The following is a 24,903-nucleotide window of genomic DNA, read 5'->3' as shown; positions in this document are numbered from 1 at the left end:
GACCCAGCAGCAAGGAATCAAGCCTTCACGATAAAATATCGCCAGGATCTGATTCGTGATCAGATATACAAGGCAGAGAATGAAATCAAAGACAACAAAACGCAACTACTTCATGCTACAAACGAGTGGAGAAATAGCAACATCGACCATAGTATCCGTACCCGCATTGAACAACACCTCGACATCCTCACAGACCAACATCACCTCAGCACTGAAACAAGGATTATCAAGAAACTAACAACATTATATGGAGGACCCATGGCAATTCCACGACCAAGAGATGGCTTCCTGAACCTTGCAGGAATTAACCTCACTGAGGACCAAGTCACTCTCCTAAATCTGGGCATAAACTGTCATGTTATGTCCAGACCGAGTGAGATGGCCCGGAAAGTAGAGTTGGAAATTCTGTTGGACGACATATTCGACCTCGAGACACAAAAGAAGGTCACTACCAAAGATACCTTACAAGCAGAACTTATTGCAGAAGGAGGAAAGAATCGAGGCAACTACAGAAGCACCATACTGTCCCCCGAGCTTAAAGCGGCAGCTAAAAGCCTTCGTGAGAACAAGGAGATAGTTGTCAGGAGAGGTGACAAGTCGCCAATATATGTCATTCTTAAAAAAGACGAATATCTGGCGAAAATGAACATCATACTCTCTGACCAAACTAAGTTCCAAAGGGTAACGAAGGACATTACAGCCGAATTAAAAGCAAAGGTCAACAAACTGATCGAAACTGTGAACGCCAAGAAATCCGGAATCCACCTGCCAAAGATCATTGGGGAATATAAACCTGGATATGCGTATGGAAATGTCAAGACGCACAAGCCTGGAAACCCACTTCGGCCAATCATTAGCCAGATACCCACACCCACGTACAAACTGGCGAAGCGACTCAACGGCCTGCTGACTCCTTATGTTTCTTGCGCCTTCAGCCTGAAGTCTCCAAAGGAATTTGTTGACTTACTGCGGGGCACACGGGCCACAGGGATAAGAGCCTCGTTGGACGTAGAATCGCTGTTTACCAACGTACCTGTGGACGAGACAATCGGAATGATAGCCGACAGAGTGTATCGTGATCCAGCCTGTACTCCTCTTGACATGCCAGAAAATATTCTGAGGAAACTACTCCAAGCTTGTACTAAAGAGGCACCCTTTTTGAGCCCGGATGGGCACATGTATAAGCAAGTAGATGGGGTCGCCATGGGTTCTCCCCTAGGTGTCCTGTTTGCAAACTTCTACATGGGTACCATCGAGCAAAAAGTCTTAGTCGACATGAACTTGAAACCGGCCATATACTGCAGGTATGTTGACAACATTTTTACACAGGTACCTGATGTCAGACATCTGCAGGAGCTGAAGGAGGCATTTGAGCAGAGTTCCGTGCTGTGTTTCACTTACGAGATGGAAAAGGATGGGAAGCTGCCCTTTCTAGATGTAACAGTCATGGAAAAGGGCGGAGGTTTCCACACTGCAGTCTACACTAAGGAAACAAACATAGGAATGTGCCTAAATGCCAACAGCGACTGCCCTGACAGGTACAAGAGGAGTGTTGTTAACGCATATGTCGACCGTGCTCTCAGCCACAGCTCAGAATGGAAGCAAGTCGACGAAGAACTCTGTAGGGTAAGGCAGGTCCTAGTCAATAACGGCTTCTCCAATGGTTTCATCGAAGACATCATAAGAAGGAAAGTGAAAAGCCATGCAACCTCTGAAGAGAACTAACACAACACCTATACCCCCTATTAGACTATTTTACAGGAACTTCTTTTCCACAGCTCATAAAACAGAGGAAAGGGTCCTGAAAGATATTGTTAATAGAAACGTTATCCCTACAGACAAAAATCAGAGGATACAACTAACGATTTACTATAAAACCAGAAAAACGGCCAGCCTTCTCATGAGAAACTCTCCAGACACAAAACAGAACGCTTTAAAAGAGACTAACGTCGTCTATGCCTTCAAATGCCCACTTGGGGACTGTAAGCTCCAAAAAACCCAGTATATAGGCAAGACAACAACATCTCTTTCTAGGCGTTTAACGATGCATAAGCAACAGGGCTCCATTAAGGAACATATAATCTCTTCCCACAACCAAACCATCGCCAGAGAAATCCTAGTAAACAACACAGAAATCATCGATAGATACAGCGATAGCAGGCGGCTTGACGTTTGCGAGGCACTACACATCAAGAAGTCAACACCAGCAATCAACAGCCAATTATTGCACAACTATATTCTACCCACCTCAAGACTCCGCTCCAATATAGAAGCATCAAGAAATATGGACCAATAGGCTTTCTACAAACACTTCTATTCAATACCCATTGTTTGTGTTCTGTCTTGTGTTGATACTTTTAATACCCTATTAATATCCCCTCTTGTTCTGTCTTGTGTTAATGCCACATCACCCCTCCCACCTCACTCAAATGTAGATATAAAATCCGAGATACGTAAGTTCTAATCAGTTGTGTATTTGTGAACTAAAGTCTTTGAAAATGTAATAAGTTTTACGAAACGCGCCCGTGTCGCGTCAGACTAGAAATAAAAATGAATTTTGGAGAATTGATTTTTGATTTACCTCCAACAGTGAAGCGTAATGTACGAAAGATTGAGAAAATTCGTGTTAGAATTATTAATCTTACTTTTTCGGTCGTATTTAATAATATATGTCTACAGGAAAGACTGCTACCAAAATATACTAATATATATATATATATATATATATATATATATATATATATATATATATATATATATATATATATATATATATATATATATATATATATATATATATATATATGTCGTACCTAATAGCCAGAACGCACTTTTCAGCCTACTATTCAAGGCCCGATTTGCCTAATAAGCCAAGTTTTCATGAATTAATGTTTTTTCGTCTACCTAACCTACCTAACCTAACCTAACCTAGCTTTTTTTGGCTACCTAACCTAACCTTACCTATAAATATAGGTTAGGTTAGGTTAGGTAGGGTTGGTTAGGTTCGGTCATATATCTACGTTAATTTTAACTCCAATAAAAAAAAATTGACCTCATACATAGAGAAAAGGGTTGCTTTATCATTTCATAAGAAAAAAACTATAGTAAATATATTAATTCAGGAAAACTTGGCTTATTAGGCAAATCGGGCCTTGAATAGTAGGCTGAGAAGTGAGTTCTGGCTACTAGGTACGACATATATATATATATATATATATATATATATATATATATATATATATATATATATATATATATATATATATATATAGCTAGTACCTAGTAGCCAGAACGTACTTCTCAGCCTACTATGCAAGGCCTAATTTGCCTAATAAGCCAAGTTTTCATGAAGTAATTGTTTTTCGACTACCTAACCTAACCTAACCTAACTTTTTCGGCTACCTAACCTAACCTAACCTATAGAGATAGGTTAGGTTAGGTTAGGTAGGGTTGGTTAGGTTCGGTCATATATCTACGTTAATTTTAACTCCAATAAAAAAATTGACTTCATACATAATGAAATGGGTAGCTTTATCATTTGATAAGAATAAAAATAGAGAAAATATATTAATTCAGGAAAACTTGGCTTATTAGGCAAATCGGGCCTTGCATAGTAGGCTGAGAAGTGCGTTCTGGCTACTAGGTACGACATATATATGTATATATATATATATATATATATATATATATATATATATATATATATATATATATATATATATATACATATTAACTTTCTTTACAGTCTTTCTATTAACCCTTACATTTGTTATCAATAAATCCTTCCCTTACACGAATAAATTAATCTACACGCACTGAAGTTTAAATTTGAAGAGAATTGTATTGCCATTCCTTTCCACTTAAGAGTTTGTCCCTCAGAAGAATGTGTGATTTACGAATACAGTTTTAGCAAAATTTTCTTCTCGGGAAGTCGTTTGTCACTTGGTGTCGTTCAATTTTTGAATAGAATTTTTTTATATATACATCGACATTAATAAATGTTTTTATGATTGTAAGACTTGAGGAATTTTTTTTTATCTCATGTTACCAATGTCGCTTTCTTATCCAAAGGAGAATATTATGCAAATCAAGATTTTGAAAAAGGGAAAGGAATTTCTCACTTTCTCTCTCTCTCTCTCTCTCTCTCTCTCTCTCTCTCTCTCTCTCTCTCTCTCTCTCTCTCTCTCTCTCTCTCTCTCTCTCTCTCTCTCTCTCTCTCTCTCTTCCTACCACTTGTGTCCATAAGACAATGTCAAAGTAAGGAATAAATATGTGTATATGAGTGCGTAGCTCCGAACCTCAGGTATTTGCTGATGACTGCACTGTAACTTTAACATATGTAAAGATGAAATATCAACTGCTACGAAACTAATTAATTACCAATTTCAGCAATATCTATTTGAAGAAGGCGATGACAAGTCCCCAAGTCCCATTTAGAGAGAGAGAGAGAGAGAGAGAGAGAGAGAGAGAGAGAGAGAGAGAGAGAGAGAGAGAGAGAGAGAGAGAGAGAGAGAGAGAGAGAGAGAGAGAGAGAGAGAGAGAGAGAGAGAGAGAGAGACAGAGGGACAGAGATAGAATGAAGTGAAGTGGAGAGAAAAATATTTTAGCTAATTATAATTAATATCAGATGATTATATAAAAAAATATTATTTTCATTAAGGAGATGGATGCGAAACTAGTGACTACTATTAATTACGTCGAAGCTCTAACAAGGTGGTTGAGCATGTAACAAGGGAATGGGGGAGAGGGAAAGCTGTTAGCATAATTGTAACAGCCTCCCTCCCTGGTTTCTTTTTTTCTTTGGCCGGCACGCAATTATGTTGTTAGTGTTGTGCGACAGTAATTAAAACGTTGGGGTGGCAGCTACGTCACCGTGCTAGTTAGCCTTTAATTACCACTACTCGGCTTGCGCACATGCTTGTATTATTACATAGGAACGCATACATGCATTTCCTAACATACGAACTTAGGAACACATGCCTTCTGAGCGTTTTGGGCAATCCAACGCCCATTCTTCAGTATGCTGCCACGGCATAGACCCTACCTAAATCAATATTAAATAAAAGTATACACGAGCAAAACTATTTTTTAACAGCATTTTCTTTACCTTATATAATTCTGACATAAGTCCGCTCATTGACAGTTGTCTCCAACTCGCGTAATTCGCTACTACTGAATCGTATTTCTAGGGATGCTAATCTATGTAAATAAAAATGGATATGTTCGTTTGTTCAAAATCGCTAATCTCCAAAAGTTCTTTACCTATTGCTTTGAAATTTTCACACAACGTTCCATTCGCATCCGGGCAGGTTTTTATATACATACTATATAGATGTCACGTCTGTGACGGTAACAAAAACATGCTTTTTCTGAAAAACTGTGTTTTTCATGTGAGGGAAATCTTCAAAACCTCTTTACCGATTGCTTTGAAATTTTGACACAACGTTGTATTCGAATAGGCGCGTCTTTTTAAATATCTACTATATACATGCCTCACCTATGGCAGGAAAAAACATGCTTTTTTAAAAAAACAGCGCCATCTGTTGGACGTAAGAGTACCACACGCTGTAATCTCCGAAAGTTCTTCACCAATTGCTTTGAAATATTGACACAACATTGCATTGGAATAGGTGCATCTTTTTATATACCTACTCTATAGATACCACCCCTGTGACAGGTAAAAACATGCGTTTTTTAAAAACAGCGCCATCTGTTGCACATAGTAGCAAAATGAATGCTATACTAAATATGTCATGAATTTAATTTCAATGTTTCGGATTGCATTGGTAAATTGAATTTTCATAGATTTCAATTTATTTAATTTTTTATTGAATTATTTTGTGTGACATTGTGTTGGAATTGAGCTGTGTTGTTTACCATACCTTTCATTTCGTAAGTATAAGTATAGATGGCACACCTGTGACAGGAATAGCTGTTTTTTTCTTGGAAAACAGCGCCATCTGTTGCATGTAAGAGCAACACACACGCTATACTAAATATGTTACAATTCCATTTCAATGTTTCTGATTGCATTGATCAATTGAATTTTCATAAATTTTTATTTATATTCATATTGATTTAATTATTTTGTGTGAACTACGTTGGAATTGAGCTGTGCTGTTACCATATCGTTCATTTCGTGAGTATAGTTCATTTTTTCATATTTTAATTTAATTTTTTAACTGTTTTTCTTATATTTCAGTGATGGGAACATCAGATCACTTGATGTTCCCAATTTTCTGATGGGAACATCAGATCATTTGGAAAGGCATCGGACGAGGGAATGGGGAATGGTGGGGAGGACGAGGGGACGGAAGTGAGAGATGGTGGGGAGGACGAGGGGACGGAAGTGAGAGATGGTGGGGAGGACGAGGGGACAAGGGAGGGGGGGGGGTAATGGTGGTGATGGACTATGAGACGGGGGGGTGTTTGGGATTGTGGGGACGAGGGGATGGGGAAATGGAGAATGGTGGGTAGGACAAAGGGACAGGGGGAGTGGTTGGAAGGAAGAGGGGATGGTGGAGTGGGGAATAGGGGGAGGATGAGGGGACGGTGGAGTGGGGAATAGTTAGGAGGCCAAGGAGAAGGGTGAGGGGGAATGGTAGGGAGAACTGGGAGACAGGGAAGGTTGCTGTGGCACCGCAACGCACATGCGTTGCTGAGCCACAGTAACGCGTGGCCGGGTACTGCTAGTTATTAATACTAGTTTTCCCCCAAAGAACTCGAGTGCTTCAGTGCATTAAAACTCCCCCATTTTAATGGGGGCATCATCCTCCCCTCTTGTTTCATCATACCCACAACAGTTTCTATATTTTTCAACAACAACACAGCTACAATACTACTCGTACTCTACAAGCACAACAACATTTGGCATTCCAGGCCCCATCTGACTTAGCCGCTTTATCACGTCACAGTCAGATGCTGCATTACCATCCTCAACGACCCTTTCAAGAAAAACCTTAGCAGCGGCTTCAACAAAGAGTTCAATTGTTAAATCGGAGGAAGCACAGGGGATCAGGCTAGGCAGACACCTGTCTTCAGAGCTAAGCTTTGCTCCAACGACAATTTCACGTGGAATATTGCTGAAAAATATCGTCGAATTTTATCAAGTGTAAGAAGGAGAGGGAATCAGAACACCTGTTGAAGTGCAAATTGTTTAGATAAACGGGCTCAAATTATTACAGAATCGAAACAGACCACGAAATATTCAGATCTGGTGTGCATTCTTATACATCAGCTTCCCCAGCTACCCACTTTCAATTACCTGTAGTCGGATTTAAGTCCTAACAACCACAATAGATCTATATACTACTATATTATCTGCTATGAAGGCACACGCCATACAGAGCCGCCTTTTCAAACAATGTGCAAACACGAGGAACGAATCCATTAGATAATGCATAAATACATCCCAGCCTTCATCACCAGTGTTAGTGATGAACTGTGATATCCCTGCACAGTCTTGAAAATACTCAATTTCCTTACAAGAACCTTGAGTTGGAAACATTCCCAGACGACACAATTTCTGTGAAATTTGCTATGATTACCAGCTATTCATAATGCACGTGTCGTGTCAAGTCGGGTTACGGAGTAGAGCTACAGCTTGCATCAATAAATCTGTTCAAGCCCAACCTATTGGTGCCTATACATCCATGTCGATTTATTTGGAAATTATGTTTTCAAATTATGTATAAATCTCAGAACCTCCTTACTAGTGTGCACATTTTACGAACCTCAGTTGCAGGGTATTCATATTCACTAAAATAATTTCCTGATGGACAAGTTTGACTCCCTACTAACTCAACAAGTGTTAGCACATTATGATTGTGGATAGTCTCAAAAACTATTTCAAGCAGAAATCTTTTGATGCGTTTTATTTATGGACCATTTTTTACCATCGCAGCACATAACCTCCAAGCATAGTTAATTGTAGACTTTTAGGATATCTTGGCTGCTCACATTATTTGGCTCTGTTTACTACACTGGCTATCAAACAGAACGAGGTGAAAAATGGACTCACACATCATGGTCTGAGACGTAGGAAACTGACATCCGCTTTGCTCAGAGCTAGGAGCAACTGAGTGGAATTCCTTGCTCAAGAGTGTCGTTAAAAAATGTAAATGCTCTCACTAATCACATACTGGATTTCCAGCTCAAGTACATTCCTACCTTTCGGTATGTGACTAACAGCCGATAAAATAAAAGGGGTTTTAGGCTATCCTCCTGTTCACAAAAAGAACATTCACAGATTAGCTTGTCGTTTAATGAAAAAGCTGAAAGGTGAACTATCTACAGAATGGAATCAGAAACACGACAAAAACTTGACACCTGATGAATTAAATCCAACGTCTGGCGGTCTTAAGTTAATGACCGTCAGGGATATTCATCCGAGTACATAATCCCGGTACTATATAAATATGGTGGAACTTATCCTAGGAGATAAGTAATCCGTGGTTAATTGCATTTTCTATTATCAGTCTTTCCAACATACCTTTCGTGTGTCTATATCTGTCTGTCTGTTTTTCTCTGTCTTTCTCTCCTCTCTCTTTTCTCTTTATTTTCCCATTTTTTCTCCCTCTGTCCCTTTCTTTTATATGTTTTTCTCTTCTCTTAATACAAAGTTTTCATGATCTGCTTTCGCAAGTAAATGCATTTTTGAACGTCATCTTGCATTAATTAAAGGAATCAGAGAAAGGTAACAATTTATACTCTTTGAAATGCTAGAGAAATAATTTCCAGAGCTACTGACCACACACCAGCCGTCCGGTGTTGGGGTAAATTCAGTCAGAAATATGTAAAAAAAAGTTTGTTCAATGAGCGAGGTGGAGTTGGCACAATCATCCAAGTTGGTGCATCATGCCTTACGTGGAGGGTGGGAGTCACTCCTCGTAGCTCCTTCTTACTGGCCATGGTAACTACTCTCACCATCAGGGCCACACATGGTAACTCTTCCCTACTGACCATGGTATCTACTCTCACCATCAGGGCCACACATGGTACCTCTTCCCTACTGACCATGGTATCTAATCTCACCATCAGGGCCACACATGGTACCTCTTCCCTACTGACCATGGTATCGAATCTCACCATCAGGGCCACACATGGTAACTTTTCCCTACTGACCATGGTATCTAATCTCACCATCAGGGCCACACATGGTATCTATTCCCACCATCAGGGCCACACATGGTATCTACTCTCATTATCAGGGCCAAACATATGGTAACTACTCTCACCATCAGGGGGCACAAATGGTAACTTTTCACTACTAGCCATCAATACTGCTGCCATAGCCCTGAGGGCCACACATGGTACATTTCAGCACTGCTGCCATAGCCCTGAGGGCCACACAAGGCACACTTCAATACTGCTGCCATAGCCCTGAGGGCCACACATGGTACATTTCAGCACTGCTGCCATAGCCCTGAGGGCCACACAAGGCACACTTCAATACTGCTGCCATAGCCCTGAGGGCCACACATGGTACACTTCAGTACTGCTGCCATAGCCCTGAGGGCCACACATGGTACACTTCAATACTGCTGCCATAGCCCTGAGGGCCACACATGGTACACGTCAGTACTGCTGCCATAGCCCTGAGGGCCACACATGGTACACTTCAGTACTACTGCCATAGCCCTGAGGGCCACACATGGTACACTTCAATACTGCTGCCATAGCCCTGAGGGCCACACATGGTACACTTCAATACTGCTGCCATAGCCCTGAGGGCCACACATGGTACACTTCAACACTGCTGCCATAGCCCTGAGCGCCACACAGCGTATACTTCAATACTGCTGCCATAGCCCTGAGGGTCACACATGGTACACTTCAACACTGCTGCCATAGCCCTGAGGGTCACACATGGTACACTTCAACACTGCTGCCATAGCCCTGAGGGCCACACAGGGTACACTTCAGTACTGCTGCCATAGCCCTGAGGGCCACACATGGTACACTTCAGTACTGCTGCCATAGCCCTGAGGGCCACACATTGTACACCTCAGTACTGTTGCCATAGCCCTGAGGGCCACACATGGTACACTTCAATACTGCTGCCATAGCCCTTAGGGCCACACATGGTAAACTTCAATACTGCTGCCATAGCCCTGAGGGCCACACATGGTACACTTCAGTACTACTGCCATAGCCCTGAGGGCCACACATGGTACACTTCAATACTGCTGCCATAGCCCTCAGGGCCACACATGGTACATTTCAGCACTGCTGCCATAGCCCTGAGGGCCACACAAGGCACACTTCAATACTGCTGCCATAGCCCTGAGGGCCACACATGATACACTTCAGTACTGCTGCCATAGCAAAGAGGGCCACACAAGGGTACACTTCAGTACTGCTGCCATAGCCCTGAGGGCCACACATGGTACACTTCAGTACTGCTGCCATAGCCCTGAGGGCCACACATGGTACACTTCAATACTGCTGCCATAGCCCTGAGGGCCACACATGTTACACGTCAGTACTGCTGCCATAGCCCTGAGGGCCACACATGGTACACTTCAGTACTACTGCCATAGCCCTGAGGGCCACACATGGTACACTTCAATACTGCTGCCATAGCCCTGAGGGCCACACATGGTACACTTCAACACTGCTGCCATAGCCCTGAGGGCCACACATGGCACACTTCAACACTGCTGCCATAGCCCTGAGCGCCACACAGCGTATACTTCAATACTGCTGCCATAGCCCTGAGGGTCACACATGGTACACTTCAACACTGCTGCCATAGCCCTGAGGGTCACACATGGTACACTTCAACACTGCTGCCATAGCCCTGAGGGCCACACATGGTACACTTCAGTACTGCTGCCATAGCCCTGAGGGCCACACATGGTACACTTCAGTACTGCTGCCATAGCCCTGAGGGCCACACATTGTACACCTCAGTACTGTTGCCATAGCCCTGAGGGCCACACATGGTACACTTCAATACTGCTGCCATAGCTCTAAGGGCCACACATGGTAAACTTCAATACTGCTGCCATAGCCCTGAGGGCCACACATGGTACACTTCAGTACTACTGTCATAGCCCTGAGGGCCACACAAGGTACACTTCAGTACTGCTGCCATAGCCCTGAGGGCCACACAGGGTACACTTCAGTACTGCTGCCATAGCCCTGAGGGCCACACAAGGTACATTTCAGTAATGCTGCCATAGCCCTGAGGGCCACAAAAGGTACACATCAGTACTGCTGCCATAGCCCTGAGGGGCACACAAGGTTCACTTCAGTACTGTTGTCATAGCTCTGAGGGCCACAAAAGGTACTCTTCAGTACTGCTGCCATAGCCCTGAAGACCACACATGGTACACTTCAGTACTGCTGCCATAGCCCTGAGGGCCACACATGGTACACTTCAGTACTGCTGCCATAGCCCCGTGGGCCACACAAGGTACACTTCAGTACTGCTGCCATAGCCCTGAGGGCCACACATGGTACACTTCAGTACTGCTGCCATAGCCCTGAGGGCCACACAAGGTACACTTCAGTACTGCTGCCATAGCCCTGAGGGCCACACATGGTACACTACAGTACTGCTGCCATAGCCCTGAGGGCCACACATGGTACACTTCAGTACTGCTGCCATAGCCCTGAGGGCCACACAAGGTACACTTCAGTACTGCTGCCATAGCCCTGAGGGCCACACAGGGTACACTTCAGTACTGCTGCCATAGCCTTGAGAGCCACACATGGTAAACTTCAATACTGCTGCCATAGCCCTGAGGGCCACACAAGGTACACTTCAGTACTGCTGCCATAGCCTTGAGAGCCACACATGGTAAACTTCAATACTGCTGCCATAGTCCTGAGGGCCACACAAGGTACACTTCAATACTGCTGCCATAGCCCTGAGGGCCACACATGGTACACTTCAGTACTACTGCCATAGCCCTGAGGGCCACACATGGTACACTTCAATACTGCTGCCATAGCCCTCAGGGCCACACATGGTACATTTCAGCACTGCTGCCATAGCCCTGAGGGCCACACAAGGCACACTTCAATACTGCTGCCATAGCCCTGAGGGCCACACATGATACACTTCAGTACTGCTGCCATAGCAAAGAGGGCCACACAAGGGTACACTTCAGTACTGCTGCCATAGCCCTGAGGGCCACACATGGTACACTTCAGTACTGCTGCCATAGCCCTGAGGGCCACACATGGTACACTTCAATACTGCTGCCATAGCCCTGAGGGCCACACATGTTACACGTCAGTACTGCTGCCATAGCCCTGAGGGCCACACATGGTACACTTCAGTACTACTGCCATAGCCCTGAGGGCCACACATGGTACACTTCAATACTGCTGCCATAGCCCTGAGGGCCACACATGGTACACTTCAACACTGCTGCCATAGCCCTGAGGGCCACACATGGCACACTTCAACACTGCTGCCATAGCCCTGAGCGCCACACAGCGTATACTTCAATACTGCTGCCATAGCCCTGAGGGTCACACATGGTACACTTCAACACTGCTGCCATAGCCCTGAGGGTCACACATGGTACACTTCAACACTGCTGCCATAGCCCTGAGGGCCACACATGGTACACTTCAGTACTGCTGCCATAGCCCTGAGGGCCACACATGGTACACTTCAGTACTGCTGCCATAGCCCTGAGGGCCACACATTGTACACCTCAGTACTGTTGCCATAGCCCTGAGGGCCACACATGGTACACTTCAATACTGCTGCCATAGCTCTAAGGGCCACACATGGTAAACTTCAATACTGCTGCCATAGCCCTGAGGGCCACACATGGTACACTTCAGTACTACTGTCATAGCCCTGAGGGCCACACAAGGTACACTTCAGTACTGCTGCCATAGCCCTGAGGGCCACACAGGGTACACTTCAGTACTGCTGCCATAGCCCTGAGGGCCACACAAGGTACATTTCAGTACTGCTGCCATAGCCCTGAGGGCCACAAAAGGTACACATCAGTACTGCTGCCATAGCCCTGAGGGGCACACAAGGTTCACTTCAGTACTGTTGTCATAGCTCTGAGGGCCACAAAAGGTACTCTTCAGTACTGCTGCCATAGCCCTGAAGACCACACATGGTACACTTCAGTACTGCTGCCATAGCCCTGAGGGCCACACATGGTACACTTCAGTACTGCTGCCATAGCCCTGTGGGCCACACAAGGTACACTTCAGTACTGCTGCCATAGCCCTGAGGGCCACACATGGTACACTTCAGTACTGCTGCCATAGCCCTGAGGGCCACACAAGACACACTTCAGTACTGCTGCCATAGCCCTGAGGGCCACACATGGTACACTACAGTACTGCTGCCATAGCCCTGAGGGCCACACATGGTACACTTCAGTACTGCTGCCATAGCCCTGAGGGCCACACAAGGTACACTTCAGTACTGCTGCCATAGCCCTGAGGGCCACACAGGGTACACTTCAGTACTGCTGCCATAGCCTTGAGAGCCACACATGGTAAACTTCAATACTGCTGCCATAGCCCTGAGGGCCACACAAGGTACACTTCAGTACTGCTGCCATAGCCTTGAGAGCCACACATGGTAAACTTCAATACTGCTGCCATAGTCCTGAGGGCCACACAAGGTACACTTCAATACTGCTGCCATAGCCCTGAGGGCCACACAAGGTACACTTCAGTACTGCTGCCATAGCCCTGAGGGCCACACATGGTACACTTCAGTACTGCTGTCATAGCCCTGAGGGCCACACATGGTACACTTCAGTACTGCTGCCATAGCCCTGAGGGCCACACATGGTACACTTCAAACTGCTGCCATAGCCCTAAAGGCCACACAAGGTACACTTCAGTACTGCTGCCATAGCCCTGAGGGCCACACATGGTACACTACAGTACTGATGCCATAGCCCGGAGGGCCACACATGGTACACTTCAGTACTGCTGCCATAGCCCTGAGGGCCCTACAAGGAACACTTCAGTACTGCTGCCATAGCCCTGAGGGCCACACATGGTACACTTCAGTAATGCTGCCATAGCCCTGAGGGCCACACAAGGTACACTTCAGTACTGCTGCCATAGCCCTGAGGGCCACACAAGGTACACTTCAGTACTGCTGCCATAGCCCTGAGGGCCACAATAGGTACACTTCAGTACTGTTGCCATAGCCCTGAGGGCCAAACACAAGGTACACTTCAGTACTGTTGCCATAGCTCTGAGGGCCACAAAAGGTACACTTCAGTACTGCTGCCATAGCCCTGAAGACCACACATGGTACACTTCAGTACTGCTGCCATAGCCCTGAGGGCCACAAATGATACACTTCAATACTGCTGCCATAGCCCTGAGGGCCACACATGGTACACTTCAACACTGCTGCCATAGCCCTGAGGGTCACACATGGTACACTTCAGTAATGCTGCCATAGCCCTTAAGGCCACACATGGTACACTTCAAACTGCTGCCATAGCCCTGAGGGCCACACATGGTACACTTCAATACTGCTGCCATAGCCCTAAGGGCCACACATGGTACACTTCAGTACTGCTACCATAGCCCTGGGGGCCACACATGTAAACTTCAAACTGCTGCCGTGGCCCTGAGGGTCACACATGGTAAACTTCAATACTGCTGCCATAGCCCTGAGGGCCACACATGGTACACTTCAATACTGCTGCCATAGCCCTGAGGGCCACACAAGGTACACTTCAATACTGCTGCCATAGCCCAAAGGGCCACACATGGTACACTTCAAACTGATGCCATAGCCCTGAGGGCCACACAAGGTACACTTCAATTCTGCTGTCATAGCCCTCAGGGCCACACATGATACACTTCAATACTGCTGCCATAGCCCTGAGGGTCACACATAGTACACTTCAGTACTGCTGCCATAGCCCTGAGGGCCACACATGGTACACTTCAAACTGCTGCCATAGCCCTAAGGGCCACACAAGGTACACTTCAGTACTGCTGCCATAGCCCTGAGGGCCACACATGGTACACTACAGTACTGCTGCCATAGCCCTGAGGGCCACACATGGTACACTTCAGTACTGCTGCCATAGCCCTGAGGGCCACACAAGGTACACTTCAGTACTGCTGCCATAGCCCTGAGGGCCACACATGGTACACTTCCGTACTGCTGCCATAGTCCTGAGGGCCACACAAGGTACACTTCAGTACTGCTGCCATAGCCCTGAGGGCCACACATGGTACACTACAGTACTGCTGCCATAGCCCTGAGGGCCACACATGGTACACTTCAGTACTGCTGCCATAGCCCTGAGGGCCACACAAGGTACACTTCAATACTGCTGCCATAGCCCTGAGGGCCACACAGGGTACACTTCAGTACTGCTGCCATAGCCTTGAGAGCCACACATGGTAAACTTCAATACTGCTGCCATAGCCCTGAGGGCCACACAAGGTACACTTCAGTACTGCTGCCATAGCCCTGAGGGCCACACAAGGTACACTTCAGTACTGCTGCCATAGCCCTGAGGGCCACACAGGGTACACTTCAGTACTGCTGCCATAGCCCTGAAGGCCACACAATGTACACTTCAGTACTGCTGTCATAGCCCTGAGGGCCACACATGGCACACTTCAACACTGCTGCCATAGCCCTGAGGGCCACACAAGGTACACTTCAGTACTGCTGCCATAGCCTTGAGAGCCACACAAGGTACACTTCAATACTGCTGCCATAGCCCTGAGGACCACACAAGGTACACTTCAATACTGCTACCATAGCCCTGAGGGCCACACATGGTACACTTCAATACTGCTGCCATAGCCTTGAGAGCCACACAAGGTACACTTCAGTACTGCTGCCATAGCCCTGAGGGCCACACATGGTACACATCAGTACTGCTGCCATAGCCCTGAGGGCCACACAAGGTACACTTCAGTGCTGCTGCCATAGCCTTGAGAGCCACACATGGTAAACTTCAATACTGCTGCCATAGCCCTGAGGGCCACACAAGGTACACTTCAGTACTGCTGCCATAGCCCTGAGGGCCACACAAGGTACACTTCAGTACTACTGCCATAGCCCTGAGGGCCACACAGGGTACACTTCAGTACTGCTGCCATAGCCCTGAGGGCCACACAGGGTACACTTCAGTACTGCTGCCATAGCCCTAAGGGCCACACATGGTACACTTCAGTACTGCTGCCATAGCCCTGAGGGCCACACAGGGTACACTTCAGTACTGCTGCCATAGCCCTGAGGCCCACACATGGTCCCGTCAGGGGATGCCTGACAGCTGAGTGGACAGCTTAGACAATTCCTAAGTTTCCAGGTTCGATCTCCAGGGGAAGCGGAAACAAATGGGCAAAGTTTCTTTCACCCTGATGGCTCTGTTCACCTAGCAGTAAATGGGTATCTGGGACTTAGACAGCTGCTGCAGGCCGCTTCCTAAGGATGTATAACAAAAAGCAGGCCTGGTCGAGGACTTGGCCGCGGGGACACTAACCTCGAAATCATCTCAAGATAACCTCAAGATGGTACCTTTCGTATGGTTACCTTGCGATGATTTCGGAGCTCAACGTGCCCGCGGCTCGGTCCTCGACCAGGCCTCTTGGTATGCTATAGTAATGGTATTGTAATATCTACACATGAGGGGCCACACTTGATAGCTATTCAACATGTTCAAGCTAATCATTACTGGCCATGGTAACAGCACTCTTCAAGACACACACTTTGTAGCTCTTCATTGTTTGCTGTGAGGGCCTAACATGGTAGCTCCTAATTACTGTTGATGGAAACTACTCTCTCTAATGAATACTATCTTGACCAATTATGTTTTCCCCCATAATGGGTGATATCTTTTTTTTTTTTTTTTTTTTTTTTTTTTTTTTTTTTTGAGATATATACAAGAGTTGTTACATTCTTGTACAGCCACTAGTACGCGTAGCGTTTCGGGCAGGTCCTTAATCCTATGGTCCCTGGAATACGATCCCCTGCCGCGAAGAATCGTTTTTTCATCCAAGTACACATTTTACTGTTGCGTTAAACAGAGGCTCCAGTTAAGGAATTGCGCCCAGTAAATCCTCTCCGGCCAGGATACGAACCCATGACATAGCGCTCGCGGAACGCCAGGCGAGTGTCTTACCACTACACCACGGAGACTAATCTGGACCAATCTGGACCAGTATGGCCATTATTGGTGTCATAGTGGCCATAAAATAGGCCAACGCGTGCGAATCTTAGTGTTTTCTCCGAGGCGTGGCCAAGAAAATAGACGTTATTGTATTTGTTGATTAAAACTTATGGTCAGGACCAACTGATGTGCCCCAAGATAAAGTTACGTGTGGCTCTGTACCTCTCTACTGGGTCTCTCTGGTTATGTTGTAAGCATCAATGCATTTATTTAAACTGATAAACATCATCAACTTAAATAAAGTCGATCTGTTTCTTAGAAAGATCTATGTGATGAAAGTCAGAGTATTTCGCACAGTGATGGTAAGTTTTAGGCATGTGTGAATCAATGTAAAACTTTCTTGGCGTTTATGTATATATATTTTTTTTAGATATTTCCTCGTTCAATTGAAAGAGTCCGCCATTGTGTTTACTTTTACCATATCCAGAGAGCACACACCTTCACGGTAAAAGAGGGCACAAACAGAATCTAATGTAGTAAAGAGAATCACTTTCCCCTTGCATTTAAATCAAATTTCAACTATTACTCTCGCTATATACAATCCTGGAAAGGTTCACTTCGTATAGATGTGACTGTCACTGTCTAATTGAGAATAAACCAACTTGGACTGTTTTACAGTGTTCTAAAAACATTTTTTTTCTTGAATTTAAATAGGTTTACAATTGTTTCAGGATGAGGGTTGAATCGGCTGTGATTGGCCGTTCGTGCCCCTAGCATGGTGAACGTACTTTGTCCCCACACTTTATACGTCAAAAAGTAGACGTTGTCGACGAAGGTGTCACAATTCCGTTTAGTTGATGCATATATATACAAGATCAACAATATCGACTTTTCTACGGACTAATGAGTATCGGGCTTAATATATTAGGCATTGCTTTAGGTTTGAACACCACCATCAACAACACTACACATACTACCACCATCATCAACAACACTACATATACTACCACCATCATCAACAACACTTCACATACTACCACCACCACCACCATCAACACTACATATACTACCACCACCACCATCAACAACACTTCACATATTACCACCATCATCAACAACACTACATATACTACCACCACCACCATCAACAACACTTCACATACTACCACCATCATCAACAACACTACACATACTACCACCACCACCATCAACAACACTTCACATACTACCACCATCAACACCAGCACTACACATACTACCACCACCATCAACAACAACACTACACATACTACCACCACCATCAACAACACTACACATACTACCAACGCCACCATCAACAACACTACACATACTACCACCACCATCAACAACACTACACATACTACCACCACCACCATCAACAACACTACATATACTACCACCATCATCAACAACACTACATATACTACCACCACCACCATCAACAACACTACATATACTACCACCATCATCAACAACACTACACATACTACCACCACCACCATCAACAACACTACACATACTACCACCATCATCAACAACACTACATATACTACCACCATCATAAACAACACTACATATACTACCACCATCATCAACAACACTTCACATACTACCACCATCAACACCAGCACTACACATACTACCACCACCATCAACAACAACACTACACATACTACCACCACCATCAACAAGACTACACATACTACCACCACCACCATCAACAACACTACACATACTACCACCACCATCAACAACACTACACATACTACCACCACCATCATCAACAACACTTCACATACTACCACCATCAACACCAGCACTACACATACTACCACCACCATCAACAACAACACTACACATACTACCACCACCATCAACAACACTACACATACTACCAACGCCACCATCAACAACACTACACATACTACCACCACCATCAACAACACTACATATACTACCACCACCATCAACAACACTACATATACCACCACCACCATCAACAACACTACACATACTACCACCACCATCAACAACAACACTACACATACTACCACCACCATCAACAACACTACACATGTTGGATATTTCCAACACCGAATACAACATTGTTGAATTCTCATTACTTATTACTAACCATACTAATTATTGTAGTAAGTAAAATTAACAACACGTAGAATTCTCATGTACTAATAATTTCATCTGTGCAGTAGGCTAGAATTCTCACGTCACCTGACGCCAGTATTGCGTCAGATTTCCTTACAATAAATACATTATATCCAATTTGTGTGAGAATTAAATTCGATTCTCCATAATTAAAGCATTCTGTATGACAACTGATTGCAGACGAATTGATCTCTAACTAAAAGCCGAATAGAGCGTTAGAATCATAGCGTCTACCTCGCGATAGAGTTAACGTCACCAATGAATGCCATGGGGAGACATTAATTCCTCTCCCTTATATATTTACTATTCTTAAATTGGTAAATAACAATATTTTGTTCCTCTAAATAATAAACCCGTCCAGTCTTTTACGTTTCAAGCGCAAATGCGAGAAATATTAATGTTCGAGACAATAATTTGTTTTATGAACGCGGGCTCGGCGTGGGTAGAGGGACACCATCCTCAGTACACGTGTAGAGCCGAAGAGAGGCAGACCTGCGCTTACCGTACTCCAACCCGTTCTCGCAAATTCGTAAAGTCAATATTGACTTATTAACTACGTGCATAGGTGATATACTAAACATAATAGATACCCTTAAAAAGATTCATAGAAAACACCGACCTTACCTAACCTTGTTAGTATCTTAAGATAAGCATCTTATTGCTTCGTAATTACAATTATTACTTAACCTATACCTATTATAGGTTAGGTAATAATTGTAATTACGAAGCAATAAGATGCTTATCTTAACATACTAAGTAGGTTAGGTAAGGTCGGTGTTTTCTATGAATCTTTTTAAGGGTATCTATTATGTTAAGTATGTCACCTATGCACATATTTAATAAGTCAATATTGACTTATTCAATTTGCGAGAACGGGTTGCCGTACTCATAAGAAGACGCCATTGCCCAGCAAATAGGGCAGGTGTTATCCATCCTCAGATGAAAGTCGCCACTGTGAGGCGTGAATAACCTTGCAGATAGTATCTTCAGCTAGTGCTGGTGTCAAATAAGGAGCCCTTTGACTTGGTTCCTGACGACACGTGACCAGCCAGCGGAACGCATCACTATTCAGGATAGGCCTAGCCGGAGGCTGAGATGCAAAACACGGCAATCTTAATACTTATACAGTACCCACAGCTAAGTATTCTTTTATGTGATGCATCAGGTAGAAGTTTGATAGTAGCAGGGTGATTGTTCGTTAAGACGCGCGATAACACCTAATAACAGGTGATTAAAATTTGTCACCTGTAAATCTTTATATTCTTGAATATAAATTGAGTAGTTAAATCAGTTGCTACTGAAAATTATTTATCTTGCAGCACGAGAGAAGTATTCCTCATGCTGTCTTCCACATGTTAACCCGATCCACTCGTCAGTGTACCGAGTCTGGAGAATAAGAGGACTTCTATGGCTTTCTAAAGGAATCTCCATTAAGCTAAGATTTATTTCCTTTTACCATTCTATTGCAATTTATTTTGTGCAGAATACTTTGAGATTAATGTGTGGTTTACTGTAACTCATTATTATGCTCATATTTTATATTCCTCTTTATGTTAATGATATCAGTTTCAATATTATCTTATAGGATTAGATTATTATTAATTGAATTATTGAACGAACCACACTAATTCCTGGACGTACTTACCTCCAGTAATAACCCCCCAATGTAGGTGTTTGAGGTTTGTTTCATTTAATAATACAGCCCATTAATTATTATGATCATACTTTCTAGTTTTATCCATAGTTACTGGTTTCATCTAGGAATTATCTAATGATCAGAAATTCTCAGTTTCCCTCTTTACTTTAAAAGCGGGTGGTCCTTCGTAATTTAATTTACTACAATAATATTTAAATAATTAGAATCAAACCCCAAATATCCCACATTATGGTCCTTATCGAACCGGATAGGCATTAAATTTATAATTAAAATATTAACAATTAATAAGTAATCCTTGTGTGATAGAAGCTAGACTAACTATTTAATTAATTGTGTCAACTAACATTGTAACACATCAGTTAGCCTAGATCACACTAACATATTGCTACTTTCACCTCATGTATAAAGTGGCTTTAGTGGGTCATAGCCAATTACCCACAACACCTAGACCTATACCTCACACCGAGGTGAGAATCTTTAGGTCACCAGGAGCAACAGCTCATAACTTTTACAATAATACCACCCTAACACCTGCGTTAGAGTGGCCTCACCATCTAACCATTATATACTTAGGTGGTAATGACATCCACCCCACTCGTCATCCAGCCGAGGTGATCAAACACCTCAAAACCATAATTTCTTCTTTCAAGCTCATCAGTGAATCAGTAGTATTCACATTAGTGGAGCCTCGCCAACCAAGTCAAGATAATCGTTGGGGAGTAACTCCGGAATACTACCTGAGAGCTGCTAAGTACATAAATTTCAGGCTGAAAAAGCGAGTGAGATTGGATGCCACATATATCCAATTTACAGCCAGACCTTACAGACAGAACCTGACCAGAGACGGTGTACATTTGTCAGGGGAATCTAGGTTGCATGTGGTTGACAAGTTAATTAACACCATCAACCATCACAAAAGGCTGTGGCTGGCAAGCCAAACTTAACTGTACATAATTGTTCACCTGTGTGTGCAAGAGCACTCTTATAAAACAAAAAACCCAAAAAATACAGCACAACTATATTTACTTTACTGCACCACAATAATCTTTACCCATGTTATTAGGTAGAATTTAGGCTGAGATTGTGCTGAATTTGGTACAAGCCCAGACTAAATAACTTTATAGTTCTTAGTTAGGAATTATTATGACTAGATCTAAAACTAGTCAGTGTTGTATATATTATATTATTTGTGCTGACCCTTTACAGGGTGGGATTAATTTTTGAGATAACTCTGATTGGAGTGTCTCCATAATATTTCTCTTGTATGCATTATTTTGTGTATTGCTGGATTATTTCCATTAACTCTGATGGTGATAAGGATGAGCTAACCGGACGAGAACTAGTGGTGAAGTTCAGACAGTGCACAAAATATCTAGCTATTTGTTGTTAGGTAGGTAGGTACATTCAACCTGAAGTGAGGTAAAATATAAGGTAGTCATCTTAAATTAGGCTACAATTAATGTTACCTGTTCACTAATGAACAAGTACCCAAGCTTCATTAGTAATACATATACTAACACTGTGAAGTTTGAACCTAAGCTCAACATGGCTACTCCTGAACAATTGAGGAGAACCTACATTGGCCTTAAAGGTCACTTGACCAGATTAATTAATAAGGCTGAGGGCTTAACTAAAGATAATCCCATTGACTCTTATCACTTAGAGTCATCAGTTAGATTGGCTGATCTGAAATTTGATCAAGTCAGATCTGCAGGTCAATCTTACCTTGATCTGCTAAATACTGTAGAAACTGATCCTGAAGAAGCAAGTCAAACTGTAGACGACATCTCCCAATATGAAGAGGAGACTCATGATAAAATTATCAGGCTATTTAAATTAGCCAAACAGTCTGGATCCAATACCAGCAACACTGGGTCTCACTTCAATAATCACTTACCTGAGGTTCGTTTACCTACTCTAGACTTGCCCACCTTTTCAGGATTAGATACAGAAAATTGGGACAATTTTTGGACTTCCTTTGAAGTTCACATCCATAAGAAACAGTCTCTAGACAAAGTTTCTAAATTTTCATACCTACTCAGTCTTCTCACAGGAGAGGCTAAAAAGGTCATACATAACCTTACTCTTAATGAGAGTAATTATGAGGAAGCTATAAAACTCTTGAAGTTGAACTATTGCAACAAAGAGTTAAGTATAGCTACCCTTTATTATCAATTGCTAGATCTGAATGCACCAAACAGTAGACCAGAGTCACTTCAAAGCTTCAGACTAGAAGTAGAGTCTCTAGTAAAGGCCTTAGGTACCAAGGTTAATATACCTAGTTCTGAATGGTCTATCAAGCTATTGTTACAAAGGAAATTACCTCGAAACGTCTTGACAGAGCTCTGCTCACATTATAATACTGAGTTTCTTACTCTCGATCAGATTTTCGAGGGGTTGAGGATCACAGTTAATAGGTTAAAGACTCATGACAAAATTAAACCTGAGTCCAAACCAATTAATACTGATATGTCAGTCAAACCTAAACAGACTCTAAGTAAGTCTAATAAATATAAATCCAAACCTACTCCATCCACCAGGAAAAGAAGTGGAAATGTAGGTACATATTCAGTATCTCCTTCAGAGATAACCAATGACTTGTCTACTAAAGAGACTAAGTCTATTAACCAAAGAAAGTGTCTGTTCTGCAATCAGGAACACACCACTTACCAATGCTCTGCTTATCCTACGTATAATGTTAGAGTTAAAAGGTTACAGGAGTTGCACAAATGCACCAAATGTATGGGTTCTCATGATCCCAAGAAATGTGCAGTACCACTACGTACCTGCAACCGTTGTAACCAAGGTGTACACCACTACGCCTTATGTAGGAAATCTTCTACACCAACCATGACCACTGGAGAGAATTTTACTAATTCTACTGCAGTGCAATATTGTAAAGTACATCACGAAGTGAATGTACTTGCTACCGAGTCAGGCAATAATACTACCTTGCCTACTGCTCAACTTAAATTAATAAACCGAAGATCTAGAATTAACACTAGGGGTCTTTTTGACCAAGGTTCACAAAAAACCTTCATTACCCAACAGTTGGTAGATGAGTTAAATTTAAAACCTACCAAAAGTGTAAAGTTAAACATTTCTGGTTTCCTGTCAAATAGTGGACCGCGTGACTACAAGGTAGTTAAATTACTAGTTAGATTAGGATCCTCTACTAGCCCAATCCATGCGGTGGTAGTGGATAAGATTCCTACGGACCTGCAGGTCACAGGATTAGCTCGCACTGCGAGACTCCTTAAGCGAAACCGCATGAGGCTAGCGGATCATAAAATAAATTCCGATTGCCTCACAGATATTGGAATATTAATAGGCGCGGATCATTATTACAAGTTTATCACTGGATGCACTAGGCAACATGGTATGAATTTGTTGTCGTCCGCAGGGGGCAAATTGCTCACAGGACCCGTGCTTTTCAGACAAGGTCCAGCGTCCACAAACCAACAAACCAATAATGTAATTGTGGCGTGACTAGGCTTAGAGCAGTCACCCCTACGCTTCAGGGAAATAGCCGAGGACATTGAGTCTGACCCACCAATACATCGTTTGTGGGATTTAGATACGTTAGGCATCATTCCTGAGCAACCAAGTCCTGATGATACATGGACTTACCAGCAATATCTGGATACAGTTGTCTACTCAAATAAACAATACTGGGTAAGACTCCCATGGAAGTTAGATCATCCACAACTTCCAGTGAATTATTTTATGGCCGCCTCACAATTGCAGTCTCAATTAACAAGACTGCAGAAGCAGCCAGACAAACTAACCATGTATCACCAACTTATCCAACAACAACTTAACAATAAGTTCATTGAAGTTGTTGAACACGATGACCGAAAAACAGGTCATTATTTACCTCACCATGCCGTGATGAAAGACTCATTGACAACACCTATTCGTATTGTCTTTAACTGCAGTGCTAAAGTAAAGCCGAGCAGTGTGTCTTTA

Source organism: Procambarus clarkii, chromosome 61 (genome assembly GCF_040958095.1).
Source record: "Procambarus clarkii isolate CNS0578487 chromosome 61, FALCON_Pclarkii_2.0, whole genome shotgun sequence".
Classification (NCBI taxonomy): Eukaryota; Metazoa; Arthropoda; class Malacostraca; order Decapoda; family Cambaridae; genus Procambarus; species Procambarus clarkii.
Note: the sequence above shows the minus strand (reverse complement) of the source record.